Source organism: Pteronotus mesoamericanus, unplaced genomic scaffold (genome assembly GCF_021234165.1).
Source record: "Pteronotus mesoamericanus isolate MK-2021 breed Mesoamerican mustached bat unplaced genomic scaffold, CSHL_Meso_final scaffold_232, whole genome shotgun sequence".
NCBI classification, from domain to species: Eukaryota; Metazoa; Chordata; class Mammalia; order Chiroptera; family Mormoopidae; genus Pteronotus; species Pteronotus mesoamericanus.
In genome coordinates this window covers 4726858-4750281 of record NW_026555311.1, presented here as the reverse complement: position 1 = coordinate 4750281, position 23424 = coordinate 4726858, and positions in this window count along the sequence as shown.

The window sequence follows — 23424 nt, the reverse complement described above, 5'->3', positions numbered from 1 at the left end:
TTGGTATGGTAGTCAAAAGGAATAAAAAGGGTAAGGGAAGAGAAACACACTATGTATGGAGGCAGAGGGAAGAAAGGTCATTTTGAGGAAACAGTTGAGGTGAGATGACAGAACATCCATGTAAGCAAGCAGAGTGTAGCTTTGAAATGTTCATTTCACATACTGATTATTCTTTAAAGATTTATTCATTGGGCTTAGATTAGTTTAGTGGCTAATTCTGTTAAAAGCAACTTCTCTGTTTCTAGAATTCATTCTACATAAATTATCCTAGATGATTAGTATTTTAAATAAAGGTATATACTCTACCTAGATTAATTTACAAGCATGTTGATGTTAAAATGTGTGAGATTATTTTAGCAATTTGAATGAATTATGCCCTCCCCCCATTTTTCTTCTTCTTTATCTAGTTACAACAATCTCCAGGGAGCCTTGTTTTGCTCCATCACTGCATCAGATGTTGGCCCTCAGTGACCTCTTCCTAACCTTCTGCATCCAACATTTATAAGAAGGGGGAGCTAACAAACTAATTAGACTGGTAGCTTAAGAAAATAGAAATCATGGTACAGACCGTACCAAAAAGGCTTACATGCACAGAAATCGAGCTTTTGACCTTGTCAAACAATCCAAAACTGCTAACCTCAGGCTTTATCTTATACTTGCAAAACTGGTTTTGTTTTGATTTGCTTTGTACTTTAGCATACTATGCAGAACTTTGGCATATTCATGGAATAAAAACTGCATTTGGAATGATGAGAACTCATTGGAAAAAATTATGTATGAGAAGATTTGGAAATGTAACCCAACCATTTGCCATTAATGAAAATATGCAAATTGGTAAGATAACAAATCTACTTTAGCTGTTGAAATTTTGAGGATAGGTATAAAATGGTTAATTTTTTGTGTTATATATATTAAAAAACCCACATGTATTAATAGTTTTCTCTCCCAATACCTATCTCTGTCGACATGTGGCTGTCTTCACATGATCATTAGATGGAAGAAAAAATTTTACAAAAGGATATGACATGATCATATTCCCGTACAATGAATATTTATATGTGCATCTTGAAATGATAAGATTTTTATGAAAAGGTAAAGAAAAAAATAGGCATTAGATGTGGGTGCACCAAATTGAAGATGTTGGTTTGTAAGTAGGATCATGGATGTTTTTTAGTTCTCTATTTGCTCATCTACGATTACTTTCATTGCTGTTCTTTTTGTAAAAAAAGATAAGCAATATGTGAATATGCCTTACATAAAATATGTGGTAAAGTTTGTGCTTTTGTAAGAGTGGGCTTTAAGTATAAACAGATTAAGTTATAAGCAGAGAAGAGGGAAAATCACATGTTCCAGCATTCTCCTCCCTCCAGAGTAGTCTACTGTTTCTAGCCTGTTTTCTCAGTTAGGCTCCATTTTCATGAGCAAGCTAGTAGAAGTGGCTTCTTACCTTATTAGCAATTCTATCTTCTGTTCAATCTTCCCTCTGCCACAGACGATGAGATTCCCCTTTCTAAATAAATAATGCTCTTTGCATCATCTATAAACCCAAGCATTATGTTTTTATTTTATTAACTTGAGTCTTTTTTTGTTAAGCCAGATTTATTCAAAACTATCTAAATTATGTGTTGATAAACCAATCATCAGTTGTGATTCAGTCCAGGGTAACAGAATTTACAAGCACCTCAAGGTGGATGTCACAACAAACTCTTGGCCACATGAATGTTGGGTTAAATGAATATTATAATTAGAGCCTTTCTGGATCTTATTTTACTTGAGTTCAGGCAGGTGTCCTGGTGTTCTCCTAATTTTATAAATGTCATTATTCTTTAAGAAGAATCTGATAGTGAAGGTGATCTGCTTACTTTCTGAAGATTTTAATTCTGAATTGTTATAAGTTTTGTTGTAACTTATTTTAATTGACATATTGTTTTTAAATGTGAAAATATTTTATGCACCCAAAATGTACTGTGAACTCACATCATCTTTTTAAAAAATTGAAGTAAATAAACATGCAAAACAGATTTTGAGCCATCATAGTAAAACAACACGTACTTTTGAATAACAACCTGTCATTTCTGAGGAAATTTAAATTGACATTTTTATGTTTCAGCAACCATCTAACTCTCACAGAATAAGGAATTAAAAAAATAACATATCCAATCTGAGCCATAATTGCTTATTTGCAAATGTAAGAACTCTGTCATTTGAAATAAAACCAAGTTTTTATTCCTTTATTTCAAGAAGTGCCCTTACTTATCCAAAAGTAGTGCAGAGAATAAATAACCAATGCCACAAAATAACCCATGGGAGTGCCAGTTTTCTTGGAAAATGGTAAATATTTACTTCTGAATGTTCTCTTTTTGAATAAGACTTTTCTCAAATTCATTGTATTACTACATATTTTCTACCACTCTAATTTTGATTATTGTATCTGTTCATGTTTTAAACCAAACACATAAATCAACTTTATTGATAAACAGAAAAATATTCTACAACTAGTCATATGACTATAATGTGTATAAGCACACATCTAATTTCATTCTGTAAAATATCCTGTATAATTTGCAATGAACAATTAATCTGTGAAAAGCATTTCGGGTTATTGTACTTAAGGTCAAAGTCTTCAGCACTTCCATAGGGTCATGAAGTAGTTATTGGTAAGCTCCAAAGAATCTTAACAGATATTGGGGAGTAATTAAACTATACCTGATCTGATAAAGTATATTGCTTGGTCTTTTATTGTACACATTCCTTCCCTTTTTTGAATATGTAAACCCTCCTTCCCCCAACTTTCAGATATTTGGGAAGAAGAAACTTCTTTCTAACCTTTGTTATTTTACACCATGAGAAAAGCTTTTAGCTTTTTACCATTTAGAATGATGTTAGCTGTAGGTTTGCCAAAATAAGGCATTTATTATGTTGAGGCATGTTCTCTCTAGCCCTACTTTGCTGAGAGTTTTTATCATAAATGGATGTAGGATTATGTCACATGTTTTTCTGCATCTATTAATATGATCATATATTTTTTATCTTTTATTTTGTTTATGTAGTGTATCATATTAATTGGAATAGTTTGGGGGAGGATAGGTATTAATTCTTCTTGGAATGATTGATAAAATTCACCTGTAAAGGCTTTTGGTGTACCAGACGACACTCCAACCAACTGAGCCACTGGCCAGGGCTGAAAATCTTTGAATTAAGAATATAACATGAATTACTCTCCGATTAAGACAGTTGGACCAACACTATTTATTATTATAAATACCTTGAAGGGGCAATACAAGAGGTGACCAATTGAGGGTGGCTTTGTTTGTATTTTTCTAGTTTCTTTTAGTGCAAGGTTAGATTGTTTGAGATTTTCCTTGTTTCCTGAGGGAGGATTGAACTGCTATCAATTTCCTTCTTAGAACTGCTTTCACTGTGTCCTATAGATTTTGGATCACTGTGTTTTTATCCATATTTGTGTCAAGGTATCTTTTGATTTCATCCTTGATATTATTGCTAACCTTTTCATTGTTTAATAGCATGTTATTTAGCCTCCATGTGTTTGTGTTTTTAAGTTTCTTCTTGTTATTGATTTCTCGTTTCATACCATTGTGATTGGAGAAGATGTTTGATATGACTTTCATATTTTTTAATTTGTTGAGACTTGTTTTGTGGCCCTAACATGGGGTATATCATGAAAAATTTTCCATATGTGCTTGAAAAGAATGTGTATTCTGCTTCTTTGGGATGAAATGTTCCAAGAATATCAATTAAATCCATCTGATCTAATGTGTCATTTAAGGTTATTGTTTGCTTGTTGATTTTCTGTCTGGATGATTTATCCATTAATGCCAATGGAGTGTTAAATTTGCCAATGTGACTATATTACTGTCAGTCTCTCCCTTTATGTCTGTTAATACTTGCTTCACATATTTAGGTGCTCTTATGTTGGGTGTATAAATGTTTAAAAAGATTATATCCTCTTGTTTAATTGATCCCTTTTATCATTTGAAATGTTCTTCTTTGTCTCTTGTCTTGTTTTGTTACAGACCTAGTTTAAAAATAATTTTTTCTGATATAAATATTGCTACATCGGCTTTTTCCTCTTTACACTTTGCATGAAATAACCTTTTCCATCATTTTACTTTCTGTTGAGTGTGTCATTTGATGAAGTGGGTCTCAGTAGCAGCATATGTATGGGACCTTTTTTCGTCTCCAGTCAACCACCCTGCAAGTTTTGATTGGAATTTTAATCCAATTACATTTAAAGTAATTATTGATAGGTATATAATTATTGCCATTTTATTATTCATATTATTACATTTTTTTTCTTATTTTTAAGTAAGTCTATTTAACATTCTTGTTATACTGGTTTGGTGATGATGAACTTTTTCTTTCCTGGAAAACTCTTTAAGTCTCTTTCTATTCTAAATGAATTCTAAATGATAGCCTTGCAGAGTAGATCAATCTTGGTTGTAGGTCCTTGCTTTTCATTACTGAGTATTTCATGCTGATCCCTCTAGCCTGTAAAGTTTCTGTAGCAATGTTAGTTTTATGGGAGGCCTCTTGTACTTAACAAACTGCTTTTCTCTGGCTACTTTTAAGATTTTCTCTTTATCCTTCTGCATTTTAATTATGTTGTGTTTTGGTATGGGCCTCTTTGAGTTTATCCTGCTTGGGACTGTCTGTGCTTACTGGACTTGTATGTCTACTTTCTTCACCAGATTAGGAAGGTTTCTGTTAAGTTTCAATCCCTTGCTCTCTCTCTTCTCCTTCATGTTCCCTTACATCCAAATGTTGGTGCACTTGATGTTGTCCTACAGACCCCTTAAACTATTCTCATTTTTAAAATCCTTTTTTATTTTTGCTGTTCTGATTTGTTTTCCACTATCTTGTCTTCTAAATCACTGATTCATTTTTCTGCTTCATCTAATCTGCTGTTGATTCCCTCTAATGTGTTCTCTATTTCAGTTAACGTATTCTTCATTACTGACTGGTTCTATTTTATGTTTTCTACTGTAACTTTATTTTTATGTTTCCTATCTCTTTGTTAAAGTTCTCACTGAGTTCATCTACTCTTCTCTTAAGTTCATTGAGCATCCTTATAACCAGTGTTTTTATTTCTTCATCTGGTATATTGCTTGACACCTTTTTATTCAGTTTTTTTTTTTCTGGAGCTTTGTCCTATTATTTCCTTTGGGACATGTTTCTTTGTTATTTCAGCTGCCTACCTGTGTTTGTTTTTATTAGGTAGATCTGCTACATCTGCCAGGCTTGGCCAAGTGGCCTTATGAAGTAGGTGTCCTTAGGAGTCCAGTATTTCAGTCTCCTACACATTGCTAAAGCTAAAAGCCCTTACCGTTGGTGAAGAGTTGATCCTGCCTGCTGCTAAGCACTTCTGTCGTGAACTTTTAGGAGAGGCTGCAGTTCAAAAGGTGGCCTGTGGTCCTCTTTTGGCTAGCACTGTAACTAGATGAAATGATGAAACAGCAGAAGATATCGTGGCACAATTGTTAGAGAGGACTAATGAGTCACAAACCAGTCTGCTGATGTTGACAATAAGACAACAATGCTTGTTTTTGTGCGATATATTTTTCAGGAGGATATGCATGAGGATATGTTATGAGCACTTTTATTGCCAACCAACGCCACAGCTGCAGAACTATTCAAGTCTTTGAATGATTACTTATCAGGAAAACTGAACTGGTCATTTTGTGTTGGTATATTCACGGACAGAGTGGCTGCCATGACTGGACCCCGTACTGGTTTCACTACTTGGGTCAAAGGGGTTGCTTTGGAATGTGAGTCTGTGCACTGTGTACTCCCTAGAGAAATGCTGGCTAGCTGAAAAATGTCACCTGAACTTAACAACGTTTTGCGGGATGTGATTAAAATTATTCACATTCAAGTACGTGCCCTTGACTTATGTCTGTTTGTGCAGCTCTGTGAGAAGATGGACGCAGAGCACACACATCTGCTGTTACGCGCATAAGGGATATGGCTTTCTAAAGGTAGATCAGTGCCCAGAGCTTTTGAGTTATAGGAGCTGCTCCAGAGATTTCTTTTAGAAAAAGTCACCAGTGGCAGCACATTTCACTGACACAGAATGGGTCACAAAACTTGCTTACTTGTATGACATATTCAATCGACAAAATCAATCTGTCACTTCAGAGGAGAGCAACAACTGGGTTCAAGTCAGCAGATGAAGTGGCTTCATTCAAAGCCAAACTGGAATTATGAGGGTGATGAGTGAACATTGGGATGTTTAACATGTTTCAAACATTAGCAGAGATTTTGAAAGAGACTGAGCCAGGGCCTCCTTTCTCCCGGCTGGTGCATGATCACCTATCTCAGCTTTCAGAAGAGTTGGACCATTACTTCCCAACCGCAAAGGCCCCTGAACTGGGAAGGAATGGATCCTTGACCCATTTGTGAATAAGCCAGGTGAACTGGCTTTGTCTGTGCTAGAAGAGGATCAACTGATTGAGGTCTCAAATGGCGGCGGCCTTGAAAGTATGTTTGAAACAATTTCAAATCTCCATATGTTCTGAATTAAAGTCAAGGCAGAATATCCTGAGATTGCCACAAAGGGACTAAAAAGACTGCTTCCATTTCGAACATCCTATCTTTGTGAAGCAGGGTTGTCTGCTCTGACAGCAACCAAAAAGAGATTATGGAGTAAACTGGACATAAGTAACACACTTCGGGTGTCATTGTCTCCCATCACACCCGAGATGGGACCATTTAGTTGCAGGGAAAGAAGCGCAGGGCTCCCAGTGATTCTGCATTATGGTGAGTTGTATAATTATTTCATTATATATTACAATGTAATAATAATAGAAATAAAGTGTACAATAAATGTAATGTGCTTGAATCCTCCCAAAACCATCCCCTGCTCCCAGTCTGTGGAAAAATTGTCTTCCACGAAAGCAATCCCTGGTGCTGAAAAGGTTGGGGACCACTGGCCTAGGTCATATTTCAAAACCCATGGAGGTCAGATGACATGAGTAATGGATGGCAGGGACAGGAGGTCAGTGGTCCTGAAAGATGGGCTGGAAAGAAATAAGATCTTATTAACAAAGTTTTTGTTGTTGTTGTTTTTGTTTATTTTTTTCTCTGGCAGGAGAGGGTGGAGTAAATGATAAGGTATGGGACTGTGTGTGGACAGAGTGGGATTCTAAAATGGAAATACACGCCTCCCCCCTTATATGTCTGAAGCATATAATAGTTTTTCTATAATCCTTAAAAATGGAATTGGTGGATCATAGGACATGCAAATCCTCAAATTTACTAAACTAGTCAAATTATTTCTTGTTTTGCTTCTCCTAGTCTACAACTTGCTTTATCATATTCTTGGTGGTATATTTTGAAGAGAAGTTTTTAATACATTCCATTTATAAGTTTTTTTAATTTTTAATACTTTTTTGTATCTTAAGAAATCATTCCTTTTTCCCCAAATATTTTCTTCTAGGAGAAGAAAAGATTTATAATTTTTCATTTAGGTCCCTTATCAATTTAAGTAAATTATTATTTTTATATGGTGAAGTATTATAGGTCAAAAAGTATTTTGTTTCACTAGCTGGTATCCTCTATTCAGTTATTTCAGTATTATTTGTTAAACAAAAGAAAAAACTATCTTTCTTCATAAATTATCCTTGTATCTTTGTTAAAATCAATTGCCCATATGTATGTAGATTTATCTTGTCTCTATATTCTTTTTCATTTTTCTGTAGATCTATTCTTATATTAATATCTTACTTTTTTGTTATGCTAGCTTATTAATAAATCTTGAAATCAGGTAATGTAAGGTCTTAAAACTTTATAGTTCTCTTTTAAAATTATTTTGGGTTTTCTAGATTTTGGTGATTATATATTAAATTTTTAACTGGATTTAAATTTCTACTAAAAAGCCCATTAAAATTTTGATTGGGATTGAGTTGAATCTCAAGGTCAATATGGGAACAGTGACATCTTAAAAATATTGAGTCTTTCAATCTATGAATGTGGTATATCTTTCCATTTATTTCTTTTAGAAAAAGTTTAAAATTTTGAGTGTACAGATTTTACTCATTTTGATAAATTTATTCCTCAGTATTTAATATATGTGGATGCCAGAGAGCAGTATTTTTTATTTCATTTTTAAATTTTTATTGCTGATATATAGAAAAACTGTTTATTTTAGTTTAATGGCCTTATTTCTTGCAATGAGCTAGATTAATTTTGTGGTTCCCTAATCCATTATTCTCAGTTTTCATTTTCCACATCTTCTTGTGAAATTTCTTGTTGGTCTACAGATCTGTTAGTTGTTCAACCAGTCTGAACTCAGACTAACTGCCATGTTGGCTTCCCTGTATGTTTACCAGAGATCACTGTTTTCATTAGTGCTCCTTGGCATGTGTTTTTCTGTATTCTCTTCCAAATCAGTTAACCCACTCAGGTCACCGAGACTGCCTGTCCTCACTGTGTGCCCCATCCTGGCGGAGCTTTGTGAGTGAAGCTGATGGGCCGTGGGTGCAGAAGGAAAGACCCCAGGCCCGAAACGCTAAAGACTCCCACACTCTCATAGTGACTCAGTAATTTTTCTTGAACAATGCTTTTTGAATTGTGTGTTTTCCATCAATTTCCAGAGTCTTGAAATTATTTTTTTAAAATTTGTATCCAGTTTTTTGGGGAGAGTATGTCCTAAGCTTCTCACTGAAGAAGAGGGAATTTTCTTTCTGGCCATTCTGAAAGTTGTGCTTTCTGCAAGCCTTTTAAGATGCAGCCCTTAAAGCCACTCCACTTCTGCCTCATTCTATTGGTCAAAGCAAGTCACAAGGGCAACCATAGTAAGAGGATGGGGAATAGGCTCCCCTGGCCTCTTACTTACAGCTTCTTGATGGGAAGCGTGGCAACAAGTTACAGTACTTGGTGACAAGCATATAGGGACAGGAGTATTGTTGCGATCATCTTGCCAGCAATCTATCACAGTGTGACTAGAGAGAGAGAGAAGAGAGGCAGAGTTGTGAATATGAATACAGGTATGTATATAGACAAAGGTATCCATTTGGATAATTATAATATTCTTATTCTTACCAAAATACTTAGTGACAAGCAAATGACATGTTAAGGAAGAGACAGAGGTAAAAGGAATTATTGAAGACAAATATCCATTTTAGCCTCCATTTTAGATATAGCTTACAATTGAAGTCCTTGCAATGCCCAAATTAAAGCAAATTTAAGTAAAAGAGCTTGGGAAAAAATGTGTGCTTATGAAGGGATATTGATCATGAATATTTCACTAGCACAGTCCTAATGAAGCAAACTTGTAAAAGTTTCCTGGGCAGAAAGATTCTATTTCCTTCTCCTTATAACAGCCAGAGGAGGTAAGTAAATATTACCGATGCGGAAAATGAGAAATTACGTTGCTGACACAGCTGGAGGCAGGACTTAAACCCAACAATCTGTTCCATAGTTTGTGCTGCATCCCGCAATATCCTCCACACCACTCACTCCCTGTTTGGGTTCCTCCAAGCCCTTTCAAAGTCCTCTGGTTACACCTAGGATTTTGCAGGGGTGTGTCCCATGCACAGAGCACTGTTAGCTGCTATGTTATGCCCACCATTTTCTTTAACATCCCTGCTCTGGTCTGGTCCCCCACGTTATGACCCCTGAGTCAGCCGAGCCTCGAGGAAGCACTGTCTCTTGACGGTGCTACTACCCCTTGGCTGGTCTGCCCGGCCCATGGTCCTCCTTGCCATGCTGTGGCTGCCAGCTCAGTTGTGCTCACTAGCACCCAGCAGGGACAGTGCTGCCAGGACTGGCAGACGCTCCTGTTGCCAGCGGTGTCACGGCCGGCCAGCAGGAGTGCTGAACTGAGCCAGGCCTCTCTGTCTGGCCCACTCCACAGCCATAGGCAAAGGTCCAGGTGGGCAGGTGGAGCCAAGTGACAGTCACTTCTCTTCCTGATGCCAAGCACTGGTCTAGAACACACTCAAGGTTCCCACAGACTTACTTTCCTTTGGATGAGTTTTTCTTTAAAAGGTAATTCAGTTCAGATGTAAATGGGCTCCCGGAGGGTCTGCTATACCAGGACTCAGTCTCTCGACTCACTAAATTCATAAAGCTATAAATTCAACTAAATTTAAGCTGAGATACCCACAGTAATAATTTCAGAAACTAGCAGTGTTTTACAAAGACATATCAATGTAAACTGGGTCAATACATTGGCATCAAACTCCCATGTAACTAATGTTATTATTCATATTATTTAAGTAGCAATAGTTTTTTAAAAAGTATTTTTCTGGTGATTCTCATTCTGACAAATGATATTGTATATACAGGGGGACTACTTTTATGAAAAGCATCATGCTAACTTTTAACTTGATATTTAAAAAATTTCTTTTTATTTTGAAACTTGGAATACTTTATTTTGGGGAACTACCTCTTTAATATAATTTGTTGCTTCAGTGTGATTTTTCCATGTTATTTTTCCTGGAGATTATAACCTTTTGAAATAGTTTGTATTCATATTCTAAAAGTAAAAATGATTGACAGCTACAATGATGGTTTTGTCTTCTGTTGGTCATATTTTCAATAGTAAAAAAGCTGTTTCTCAAGGCAAAGTTAGCTTTTTTTGTTTTTCCTAATGTTATATACACTTTTCAGGCAAAGGAATTTTCACTTATTACATTAGGGTTGAATCTTAGTGAACTAAAGGAGTAAATATGCCTCATATTGTGATTTATCTTTTTACCCATTAAGTAATCTTTCTATCAAATGGGTTATGGCACTGACTAGAAGAAAAGCATGCAGAACTGAATACTTAGTTTTCCCTCCAATCGTAAATACTACATTCCCTGATATTTAAAAAAATATTTAAAAAAATTTTTTTTAGAAAGAAGGGACAGGAGGGAGAAAGAGGAGGGGAACATCAATGTGTGGTTGCCTCTTACGCAGCTCCTACCAGGGACCTGGCCTGTAACCTAAGTATGTGCCCTGACTGGGAATCGAACCAGTGACCCTTTGGTTCACAGGCCGGCGCTCAGACCACTGAGACACACCAGCCAGGGCAGCATTCTCTGATTTTTTAAATGTGATCTATTTGTGGAAGGACTAGTATTAGTAAAGTATACAATTACTTAATAATTATAATTTTGAATTAAAATATTTTTAAAAGTCACTTCCAATTCTACAGTGTTTTATTACAGTGTCTTATGATAATAAAACACATTTGGTATTGAAAGTGTAATACTTTGAGAACAAAGAACCCAAAACTTTTAATGATCAGACGTTAGTATATTTGCCAAGTTATTTTGTTTTTAGTTCTCATGCTTTTGTAATCAAACAAAACTATTCTTTGAATACAAAAGAAACATTGAGAATGGTATTTTTAAAAAACAAATAGAAACAAGGTATAGCTAACATTTTTACTTAGGATTACATCGTAATTAGGGAGTTTGGGATTTTTTAAAATTTACAAAATGGTTGGAAACAATTTTCACTGTAAAAAATCAGAAGAGACTGCATATCAGGAAAGTGATTTACTTGAAAAGGAACTGTTGGAATCCTTGAAATTTGCACACAGGGGCCCTTCTGTTTATATCAGCACAAACCCTCCCACCACTCCCTTACAGTCTCGTTTCTTTCAGGCACACTGTAGAGGGATATCTTTTTTATAGGTCTATTGTGTTAATGGTTTTACATTTAGCTACAACTCTCTTTGTGTAAAAGGCCTTAAATCATTACAATCAAGTATAAGCATGACTCTGTATCTGAATCAGGTTTTTGCAAAGCACAATCCAAATAAAGTTTCATCCCAGGAAATCTGCAACTCAGATTTTTTAATTCCACAAGTTAATTCTGTACAGACAGCATTTATTTTTACTACCCCTCATATTTTTTTTCCACAGGAAATGTTTCTTGTTCTATTGATTTTTGTGCACAGAGAGGGCTAGGTTTGAGATTTTAAGTGTCCTGTATTTAATGAGTTAAATTGATGGGTAGAACAGTGCTAAATACATAAATAATCTACATATGGGCTAGATATAATCATTCTGAATAGTGGTAATAGATAAAGAGGGGTTATAGAATTGGTTATATATTCATTTTAATAACTTCCTCCTTTGTCACTCAAAATAAAGCAAAATAATACATGAAATTTAGTGGAATCTGAAGGTGACGTTTAAACTGGGAAGAATTTCCAAAAATCTCTATTTTAAGGCTATTCTTCTTCTTCTTCTTCTTTATTTATTTATTTATTTATTTATTTTTGGTGCTTATCTCTAGAAATGTTTTAGTACATAAAGAAATAAGAAACACACTTTCAACTTGTACATAACTGCCCTGTCCACATTTCAAGTTGCCACATAAGAACTACCTTCTGGGAAGAGCTGGCAAAGTAGCAGCAGAGTAGGAGGCACCGGGGAGTGGCTGTGGAATTTTCAGGGCCTGGATGTACATGGGCTCCACAGCAGCCATCATTCTTGAAAAGAGCTAGCCCATCCCAGGAGAAAACCAATTACCCCACCTTGTGGGATACTGCTCCCCCACCCTCTGGAATTCACTGTACCACAGGCTCTGAAATCCTGTTCACTCCACCCTGCACCTTTTTTGTTCTTTTTTCAGTTTTGCTCTGTCTTGATGTTTTGTTTTGTTTGGGTTGTGTTTTTGTTTTTTTTTCCTTTCTTTTCTCCCATTCTGCATCTTACCCCTTGCTGAGGAGACAGAAACATAAACAGACTCAGGGATTGTCAGAGACTGGCTGTGGGGAGCAGCCAATCCATACACTTTCCTGGGAAACAGAGTTGGTGCTTCCCCTTCACGGGAGAGCCCCAGAAACACCCTTCCAGCATTTGGACCCAAAATCTCTGGGGCCCTACCATGCCAAATACAGGGGAATAATCCCAGGCAGACGCAGACTCAGGCTCAGGGGAGGGGGAACACATCTACCTTCTTTCCTGAAGTCTGAAAGGCACCTCCCATGGCAGATATAGGAATCATAGCCCCCCCTGTTTCTGACAGGAGCCCTCTCAGAAATAGTTGGGTCTACAAATAGTGTCATGTTGACAGCAGGCCAAGCAGGCAGAGATAGGCAAAGGTGGATCCTGTGGTGACTTGGGATGTTTGCTGACACATCCCAGGACCTAGTGCTGATAAAAGTCAGATTTGCAGAGCAGCTTGGCCCACCCTGGGAGCAGCCAAGCCTGGAGGATTCAACCACAAACTGTGGATCATTTGTAGCTTCAAAAAAGCTGCTGAGGGCCAGATGTGGAAAACATCTAATATTGGATTACACCAGACTTAGGCATCAGAGGGGCATCCAAAGGGAAAAACCAGTAGGCAAGAACTACACTCTGCTGAGATGAATCCACTCAGTTATTTTTCTACTATTATTTTCACTATTTTTATTTTTCATAGCCTTTTTATTATTTTTAATCAATTTTCTTTTTCTTTTAATTTGGTGCTCTAATTTTTCTTTCATATCTCCTATTTCACTCTTATATTTGACTATTCCATAGTTCCCATCTACTCTGTTTTTTTTTTAATTTTTGTTACTTTTTCTGTGTTCCTTTTCCCCATTTTCCTCTTTCAATTTATTATTAGTATTCTCTTACTTTTTCTCCTTTCAAAATCACTTTTCTTTCTTTTGGTCTTCTCATATTCCTTTTCATTTTCCCCTTTCCCTACTATTCCATTTCTCTTTCTCTTTTTATTATTCTTTGCTCTCACAGTCATTGATGTTGCTGTTGTGGTTGAGGAGTTTTGTTTGTTTTGGTGTGTTTTTCTTTGTTCTGCCAGTACCTACACAACAGTGTACAAGATGTGGTGGGGGTTGAGCCTCTTAGTCAGCCAGCTGAAAGGAAGTTCCCACCAAGAAACAGGCCAATAACAAGAAGAACCCAAATACAATCAGAGAGTCTATATAACGCACACAAAGAACATTCCTAGAGAACCCAGATCAGCAGATCAAGAAGTCTGTAACACTGGGTCCCCTAAGACTCCTAACACACACACAACCACTCCACAAGACAAACTGTCAATGCAGGTCAACATAATACATAGAAACAAACACAAAGAGACAGCTAAAATGAAGAGACACAGAAACAACTCCCAAATGAGAAAAAAGGAGAAATCTCCAGAAATGGAGCTAAATGAAACAAGCAACTTATCAGACATTGAGTTCAAACTAATGGTTATAAGGATGCTCCAGGAACTTAGTGCAAGCTACAAGAAACTCAGTAGGAACTACATTAGCAAGAAAAAGGACATAGAAATCATGAATATGAACCAGCTGGAAATGAAGAATGCAATATTGAAATGAAGAATACACTAGAAGGAACTAAAAGCAGGCTAGATGAAGCAGACAGTTGAACCAGTGAGTTGGAAGACAAAGTAGAAAAAACACCCAGTCAGAGCAACAAAATGAAAAAAGACTCAAGAAGAATGAGGAGAGTTTAAGAGAGCTTTGGGACAATATTAAATGTAAAAATATTCACATCATAGGGATACCAGAAGGAGAAGAAAGGGAGCAAGGAATAGAATGCCTGTTTGAAGAAATAATAGCAGAAAACTTCCCTAATTTGGTGAGGGAGAGAGTCACACAGGTTCAGGAAGCACAGAGGGTCCCAATCAAAATGAACCCAAAGAGGCCCACATCAAAACACATCACAATAAAAATGGCAAAATTTAAAGACAAAGAGAGAATATTAAAGGCAGCAAGAGAGAAACCGCAAGTTACCTGTGATGGACCTCTGATAAGGCTATTTGCTGATATTTCAACAGAAACACTATAGGCCAGAGGGGATTGGCATGAAATATTCCAAGTAATGAAAAGCAAGGACCTTCAACCAGACTCTGCTATCCAGCAAGACTCTCATTTAAAATGGAAAGCAAAATAAAGAGTTTCCCAGATTTAAAAAAAACCCCTAAAGTAATACATTTCCACCAAACCAGCATTGCAAGAGATGCTAAAGGGACTACTGTAAGAAGAAGAAGAAATAGAGGGGGCGGGGGGTGGAACACAGGTACAAAGGAGAAAAAGAGCAATAAATAATTCCCTATCAATAATAATCTTAAATGTAAATGGACTAAATGCTCATCAAAAGACATATGGTAACAGAATGTATGAGAACACATGACCAGCAAATATGCTGTCTGCAAGAGAACCACCTCAGAACAAATGATATACACAAGCTGAAAGTGAGGGGATAGAAAAGATTATTCCAAGCAAATGGGCATGAAAAAAATAAAAAAGCTGGTGTAGCAATACCTACATCAGACAAAATAGATTTTAAAACAAAGGCTATAACAAGAGACAAAGAAGATCACTACATAATACTTAAGGGAGCAGTCCAACAAGAGGATATAACCCTTGTAAACATATATACACCCAATATAGGAGCACCTAAATATATAAAGAAAATTGTGGAAAACTTTAAGAAAAATATCAACAGCAGTAAGTCATTGTAGGGGATTTTAAACCCCACAGTGATTTTAAACGATGGACAGCTCTTCCACACAAAAAAAATCAACAAGGATATAGCAGCATTGAATGATACACTAGATCAAATGGACTTAATTGATATTTAGAGAACATTTCACCCCCAAGAAGCAAAATATACATTCTTCTCAAAGGCACATGGATCATTTTCAAAGATAGATCACATGGTAGGATACAAAATAAGCCTTAACAAATTCAAGAAAATTGAAATGGTATCTTCTCAGATCACAACAGGTTGAATCTAGAAACCAACCTCAAGAAAAAAAAAAAACATTCAAATACAAGGAGGCTGAATAATACGTTATTAAATAATGAATGGGTTAACAATGAGATCAAGGCGGAAATCAAAAAGTACCTGTAAACAAATGAAAATGAACACACTGCATCCCAAAACCTATGGGACACCACGAAAGTAGTCTTGAGGTGGAAGTTCATAACAATACAACCAATCTAAAGAAGATAGAAAGTTCTCAAACAACCCAACCTACAACTAAAAGAACTAGAGGAACAATCAAAAACAAAGCCCAGAGAGAGGAGAAGGAAGGAAATAATCAAGATCAGCAAAGAATTAAACAACATAGACACTAAAAAAACAATTCAAAGGATCAAAGAATCCAGGAGGTTGTTCTTTGAAAAGATAAACAAAATTGACAAATCCTTAACACACTCATCAAGAAAAAAAGAGGGAGGACCCAAATACATAAGATAAAAAAATGAAAGAGGAGAATTAACAACTGATACCACAGAAATACAAAGGAGTGTAAGAAATTACTATGAACAACCATATGACAAGAAAGTGGACAACCTGGGTGAAATGCATACCTTTCTAGAAACAGACAATCTCCCAGAGCTGAATCAGAAAGAAGCAGAAAGCCTGTCTAGACTGAAAACAACTAGCAAAATTGAAGCAGTAATCAAAAACTACCAGCACAAAAAGTCCTGGAGCAGATGGCTTCACAGGCAAATTTTACCAAACATACAAAGAAGTACTATCAGCCATCCTTCTCAGACTATTCCAAAAAATTCAAGAAAAGTGAAGACTCCCAAACTTTATTAATATAATTTTATTGTTTATTTATTTTTAGAGAGAGCAGAAGGCAGGGAGAAAGAGAGGGAGAGAAACATCAGTATGTGGTTGCCTCTCACACCCTTGCACTGGGGTCCTGGCCTGCAACCCAGGCACGTGCCCTGATTGGGAATCAAACCAGTAACCCTTTGGTTCACAGGCCAGAGATCTGTCCACTGAGACACATGAGCCAGGGCCCAAACTCTTTTTATGAGTCCAGTATTATCCTAATCCCAAAACCAGTTAAAGACACAAAAAGAAAGAAAATTACAGGCCAATACCTTTGATTAACAATGAACGTAGATGCTAAAGTTCTCAATAAAATACTAGCAAATTGGATCGGGCAATATATTAAAAACATTGTACACTAGGATCAAGTAGGATTTATTCCAGGACACAAGGATGGTATAATATTTGCAAATCAATAAATGTGATACATCAAATAAAATGAAAGACAAAAATCTCATGAGCATATAAATAGATGCAGAAAAAGAATCTGATAAAATTCAGCACCAATTTTTGATAAAAACACTCAAAACACTCAGAAAACTGGGACTAGAGGGTGCATACCTCAACATAATAAAGGCCATATATGAAAAACCTACTGCCAACAACATACTCAATGGCAAAATGAAAAGCATTTTCTTTAAGATCAGGAATAAGACAAAGGTGTCTGCTTTCACCACTCTAATTCAACATAGTACTAGAAGTCCTAGCCACAGCAACCAGACACTAAGAAATAAAAGGCATCCAAATTGGAAAGGAGGAAGTAAAACTGTCATTATTTGCCGATTACATAATAGTGTACTTAGAAAACTCTATAGACTCCACCAAAAAACCACTCGACCTAATATTGAATTCAGCAAAGTCTGATACAAAGTCAATACTCAGAAACTGATGGCATTTTGTACACCAAAAATGAACTATCAGAAAGAGAAACTAAGAAAAAAATCTCAATTACTATAGCAGAACAACAACAACAACAAAATAAACGAAGTACAGAGGAATAAATTTAACAAAGGAGGTAAAAGACCTGTACTCAGAAAACGATAGAATACTGAAGAAAGAAACTGAGGAAAATACAAATAAATGGAAGTATATACTGTGTTCATGGATTGGAAGAATTAACATCATTAAAATGTCCATACTACCCAAAGCAATATATAGATTCAACACAATTCTTATTAAAAATCCAATGGCATATTGCACAGATCTAGAACAAAGATTCCAAAAATTTATATGGAACCAAAAAAGACCCCGAGTAGCCTCAGTATTCTTGAGAAAGAAGAACAATATAGAAGGGATCACAATACCTGATATCAAACTATAGTACAAAGCTACTGTAATCAAAACATTCTGGTACTGGCATTAGAACAGACACATAGATCAATGGAACTGAATAAAGAGCCCAGAAATAAACCCATGTCTCTATGGCCAATTAATACTTGACAAAGGGGGCAAGAGCATACAATCGAGTAAAGACAGTTTCTTCAATAAATGGTGTTGAGGGAACTGGACAGGTACATGTAAAAATTTGAAACTAAACCACCAACTTACACCATACACCAGAATAAATTTAAAATGGATAAAAGACTTAAATATAAGTGACAATATTATAAAAATCCTGTTGGGAAATGTCCCTTCTGATTTCATGGAATGGAGTCCTGCCGACAGGCAAGAGGGCCCCAAGGCTGGAGCTAATTAAGGAGGCCTTGGGAAAACAGGCCACTGAGGAGACAAAACCTGTCCCTCATATCACCCTGCTTGGCCCTGTGATGGTTGGTAGTCAATGACGGGTAAGATTCCTCAAGAGGAGGGACAACCTAAGCCAGACACAGCCGATATGGGCAGCAGGACAAGGACTTGGGGGACATGGAGAAAGGGCAAAAAGGCCCACACCCTGCAGCTTTGATATGGCTGGAGTCCTCATTCTATCTGAAATAAGTCTCCTTATCTCTTGGAGGATCTGCCCTGCCCGCCTGGCTCAGGCTTGAAACAAGACTAAAGGCAGGTACAGCCCCAAATTGGATCAGGTAGTTCCCAGGGACAATCAGGCCTAGAAGTAAGTTCCTTGAGGCATGCTTTGTTCCCTCAAAAGCTATGATAACTGGCTCATACTGCGAAGGAGATTTACATTATTCATAGACCTTGACCTGAGGCAGATCTTTTGTGTTCCTTCAATTGTTCTCTATGATCTCCATCTGTTTTCTGTAAACATAGCCTTTTGACACTGATTGATGAGCTTTGTTGTATACCCCTGCGCATATGGTTCTCAATAAAAAGCCTTTGGACACGGGGGCTCAGGGTCTTCTCCACTAGAGGGAAGAGCCATGTCCCCTCTCCTGGCAAAAAAAAAGTGCTTGCGATGACTTGTGTTTATTCCCCTCATTCATGACAACCCTGGGACAGGCTCTGCAGGATTCAGAGCCCTGTTCCCTCCTCAGCTGGCTCTGGACAGTAACCATCAGACCCAGGAGCCCTGTGCTTCCCGCAACACAGCACTTCCCCCATAACAAAATCCTAGAGGAAAACAAAAGCAGTAAAATTTCAGATACCTCATGTAACAATGTTTTTGCTGATATATCTCCTTGGGCAATGGAAATAAAGGAAAAAATAAAGGAATGTGACTAAATCAAATTAAAATGCTTCCTCACAGCTACAGAAACCAGAATGAAAATGAAAAGGGAACCAACTGTATGGGAGAACATATTTGTCAATGATACATCAGACAAGGGTTTAATCTCCAAGATATATAAATAACTCATACAACTCAACACCAGGAAGACAACCCAATCAAAAGCTGGGCAAAGAGCCTGAATAGACACTTCTTCAAGGAGGACATACCGAGGGCCCATAGACACATGAAAAAATGCTCAACATCGCTAGCCATCAGAGAGATGCAAATTAAAACCACAACGAGAAAGCACTTCACACCTGTCAGAATGGCAACTGTGAATAAATCAACAAACAAGTACTGGCCATGATGTGGAGAAAAGGCAACCCTAGTGCACTGTTGGTGGGGATGCAGACTGATGTAGCCACTGTGGAAAACAGTATGGGGTTTCCTCAAAAAATTAAAAGTGAAATTGCCTTTTGGCCCAGCATTTCTACTGCTGGGAATGCACCCTAAGCATCCTGAAACACCAATTCAAAAGAATTTATACACCCCTATGTTCATAGCACCATTATTTACAATAGTCAAGTTTTAGAAACAGCCGAAGTGCCCATCAGTTGATGAGTGGATCAAAAAACTGGTACATTTATACAATGGAATACTATGCAGCAGGAAAAAAGAAGAAATTTCTGCCTTTTGTGACAGCATGGTTGGTACTGGGGACTATTATGCTAAGTGAAATAAGTCAGCTGGTGAACGACAAATATATAATCTCACTTATAAGAGGAATCTAATGAACCAAATACACTAATGAGCAAAATAGAACCAGAGGCATGAATCATGGGTGCAAGAGGGGAGGGGGGAAGGTAGGGACTGATTGAAAGAAGGTGAAGGGATTAGTCAAAGAACATACATGAAAGACCCATGGACATGGACACCAGTGTGGGGATTGGCTATGGAAGTGGGGGGCAGGCTGGGTGGAGGGGAGTGAAGGGGGGGAAAATGGGACAACTGTAATAACATAAACAATAAAACATTTAAAAAATAAAAAAATAAAATTATCTCCCAGAAGCAATCCAAATTATTACACTCGTGGCCACATTAACAAAAGATTATATTCTCTTCTCCACTAAGTTGTCCTTCCCTTTTATGTCCCAGAATTCCTCAGAATGCCTACTTTTTATGAAACACTGGGCATGTTTCCCTTCAGCTTGCAGAAGAAACCAGAACTCAGATTGTTCCCTCTCTGAGATTGATGGACTCAACAAATGAGAAGCTGGGTATCCAGAACATGCTACATGGTTCCTGCCAATACAGCTGAAATCTGTGTAGTCCAAGTAAATCCTCCATTCATCACGTGCTGGATCATGTTCCTGCTGCCTTCGTGGAGATGGTTGCTGCAATCACCACAGAGGTTCTTCAAGGTGTGAGAAAGTATAGGCATCCCCACATCCACGAACATTAGCATAAAATTGAACTGAGCTTCCAATGTGGCAGTTATTAATGTTACCCAGATCACCACTCTCTAAGTACCAAGGCTTCACCCCGAACCCACCAAGCTGGATGACTAATTTGGGAGCAGTTTTAATGCCTCCCATTCCATGGACCCAAGCACACAGTTTTGCCTGACCACACAGAACAAGGGTCAGCTCACCAATTTTGTCTCTTTCTGCCCTGATGGAAACTTTTCTCTTCGGGAACATCCACGCCCTTCCCTGGCTTAGAGTACCTGGGTCTGTTCATTTTTGGATAGTTTTTATTTTTGTGCCTTCGAATTCACTAATCTTTTCTTCTGCAATGTCTAAGCTACCATTAATGGCATCCAGTGTGATTTGTAGTTTTTATCTCTACAAGTTCAGTTTGGCTCTTTTTGTTTTTTTTATATCTAATCAACTCTTTGAAAATATAGAGTACAATTATAATAATTGTTTCAGTGTTTTGCCCACAAATTTTAAAATGTCTGTCAATTCTGGCTTCAGTTGATCCTATTTTCCTACTTCTTTGCATACATGGTAACCTTTGATTGGATGCAAGACATTGTTAATTTTATCATGTTGAGTGCCGGATATTTTTTGTGTTCCTGTCAATATGTTTAAGCTTTGTTCTGAGATAGAACCTAAGCTAGTAGAAAACAGTTTGATCCTTTTGAGTCTTGTTTTTCATATTTATTAGGTGGGACCAAAGCCATGTTTAGTTTTTGGCTAATTATTACCCAGTGCTGACGCTAAACACTTCTGAACAATTAATTCAATGCTCTGCAAATGTTGACGTCTTCGGGTGTGGTTGGTGGGAGTGGAAACTATACCCAGCTCTGTGTGAGGGATCATACAGTTTCCTTTAATCCTTTTGAGGATTTTTTTTCCCCTTGCTTCTGACAGTTCCCTCATCTGAATGCACTGATGAGTACTCTGCTGCATTGTTAGGGGGACACTATAGATCTCTGTGTTCCTCTTCTTTGTGGTGCTCTGTCTGGTGTACTCTAGCGGGCTGGGTCTTCCTGGATCCTCAACCCCATCTACTCCTTTCAAGGATCTGCTATGCTCCTCCACTCTTTGCACCACAGCCCAGAAACTCTTAAAGCATCAAACTGTGGCTAACTGTTCTAATTTGTTTTCTATATCTAAGGAGGACTGTCCTATTTTCCTGATGTCTGGAGTCCTGAAATCATATATTTTATAATTTTTTCCAATATTCTGGTGATTTGAGATGGAAGGATAGATCTGCCCTTTGTGCTGTTGCCACTTGGTTGGGGTATCAGTCTCTTTTCTACAAATAACGCTCTTGGGATTCTTACACAAATTTGTGTTAAATGCTAACAGCAGGTTTAAACATCATCTCTGAAATGTTTTTATCCACAGAGAATTAAAGTTCAGCTCAGTTACTCTCAACAACTTAACTCATAGGAAGGATGATGCCTAGGAGAACATGAAAAACCCAGTGAGTGCTGCTCTGGAATTTTGCATAGTCTGGCCATTTCCTTGTTGATGTGAAATGGAATATTAAAGAGAGCACAGTGTAGGGTGGAGTACCGCCGCCCCCCCGCCCCCCCCCCCCCCCCCGCCCAAGGACTCCTGTTTCTGGAGACTCACAGATGCAGAAAACAGACTGATGGTTGTCATAGGGGAGGGAGGCTGGGGGACTGGGTGAAAAGGGTGAAGGGATTAGAAATACAAGTTGGTAGTTAAAAAAGAGTCGTGGGGATGTAAAGTACAGCATAGGGAATATAGTCAATAATATTTTAATAACTAGGTATGATGCCAGCCGCGCACTGGAAATATTGTGGGATCACCTCGTAAATTATATGATTGTCTAACCAACATACTGTCAACTGAAGTTAATACAAAATAATGTTGAATGTCAACTGTAATTGAAAAATAAAATTAAAAGCTCAAAAAATTTTAAACAGACTACTCTTTCTTGTGCCTCTAAAAAAGAGATATTTTTCAAGAAACCTACATATGCTCACACAGAAATAAATTCATATTTTTAATTTTTAAAATTATTCCACAAAAATGACAGTTTAGATGCTGAAAGGAATATAGAAGAGTCTGGCATGGAGTCTTAACTGGGTAGCTCAGCTAGTGAGAGCATCGTCCTGATACACCAAGGTTGTGGGTTTGATCTCAGGTCAGGGAACATGCAAGAATCAGTGAATGCTTAAATAAGTGGAGCAACTAATTGATGTCTGTCTGTTACGCTTTCTCTCTCTTTTCCTCGCTTTCTATAAATAAATAAATATTTAAAAAGAAGTGTCTGGCATAGAAGTGCCTGTAGTCTAGTAGGAAAATAAGTCATGTATTTATTAAAGGTAGCACAAGGGAAGAGGCAAATAGGTACATAACAATATACAGTACCAATAGAAGAAATGTCATGGGTTATTAAATGAGTGGTACAAAAAATAACAACATTCTTCAGTTTAGAGGGATAGGCAATCACTAGCTGGGATGGCTTAATAAGGTCTCATGGAAGGAATGGAGCTGGTGCTGTGCTTGATAAAATCTCAATAAACAGATTTTGGATTTTTCCCTTTCAAGATTCATTGTGATTTATTTCCAATATCATTCTTTTTTCAGAATTACCTTCAGAAGTAAAGTCTCAGCAAAGGGAAGGTGGCCATATTATAAAATTTAACATCCTCCACAATAAAAACTCTAAAATATTATTTCCTAGGGGCAGATGAATTTCGACTGCTCCTGGGCTTTCCAACTGTGGTAGTCCCACAAAACTGCTTCTAAACCCTTACCTCACCAAGGTGGGAAGAGAGACACTGTTCACAGG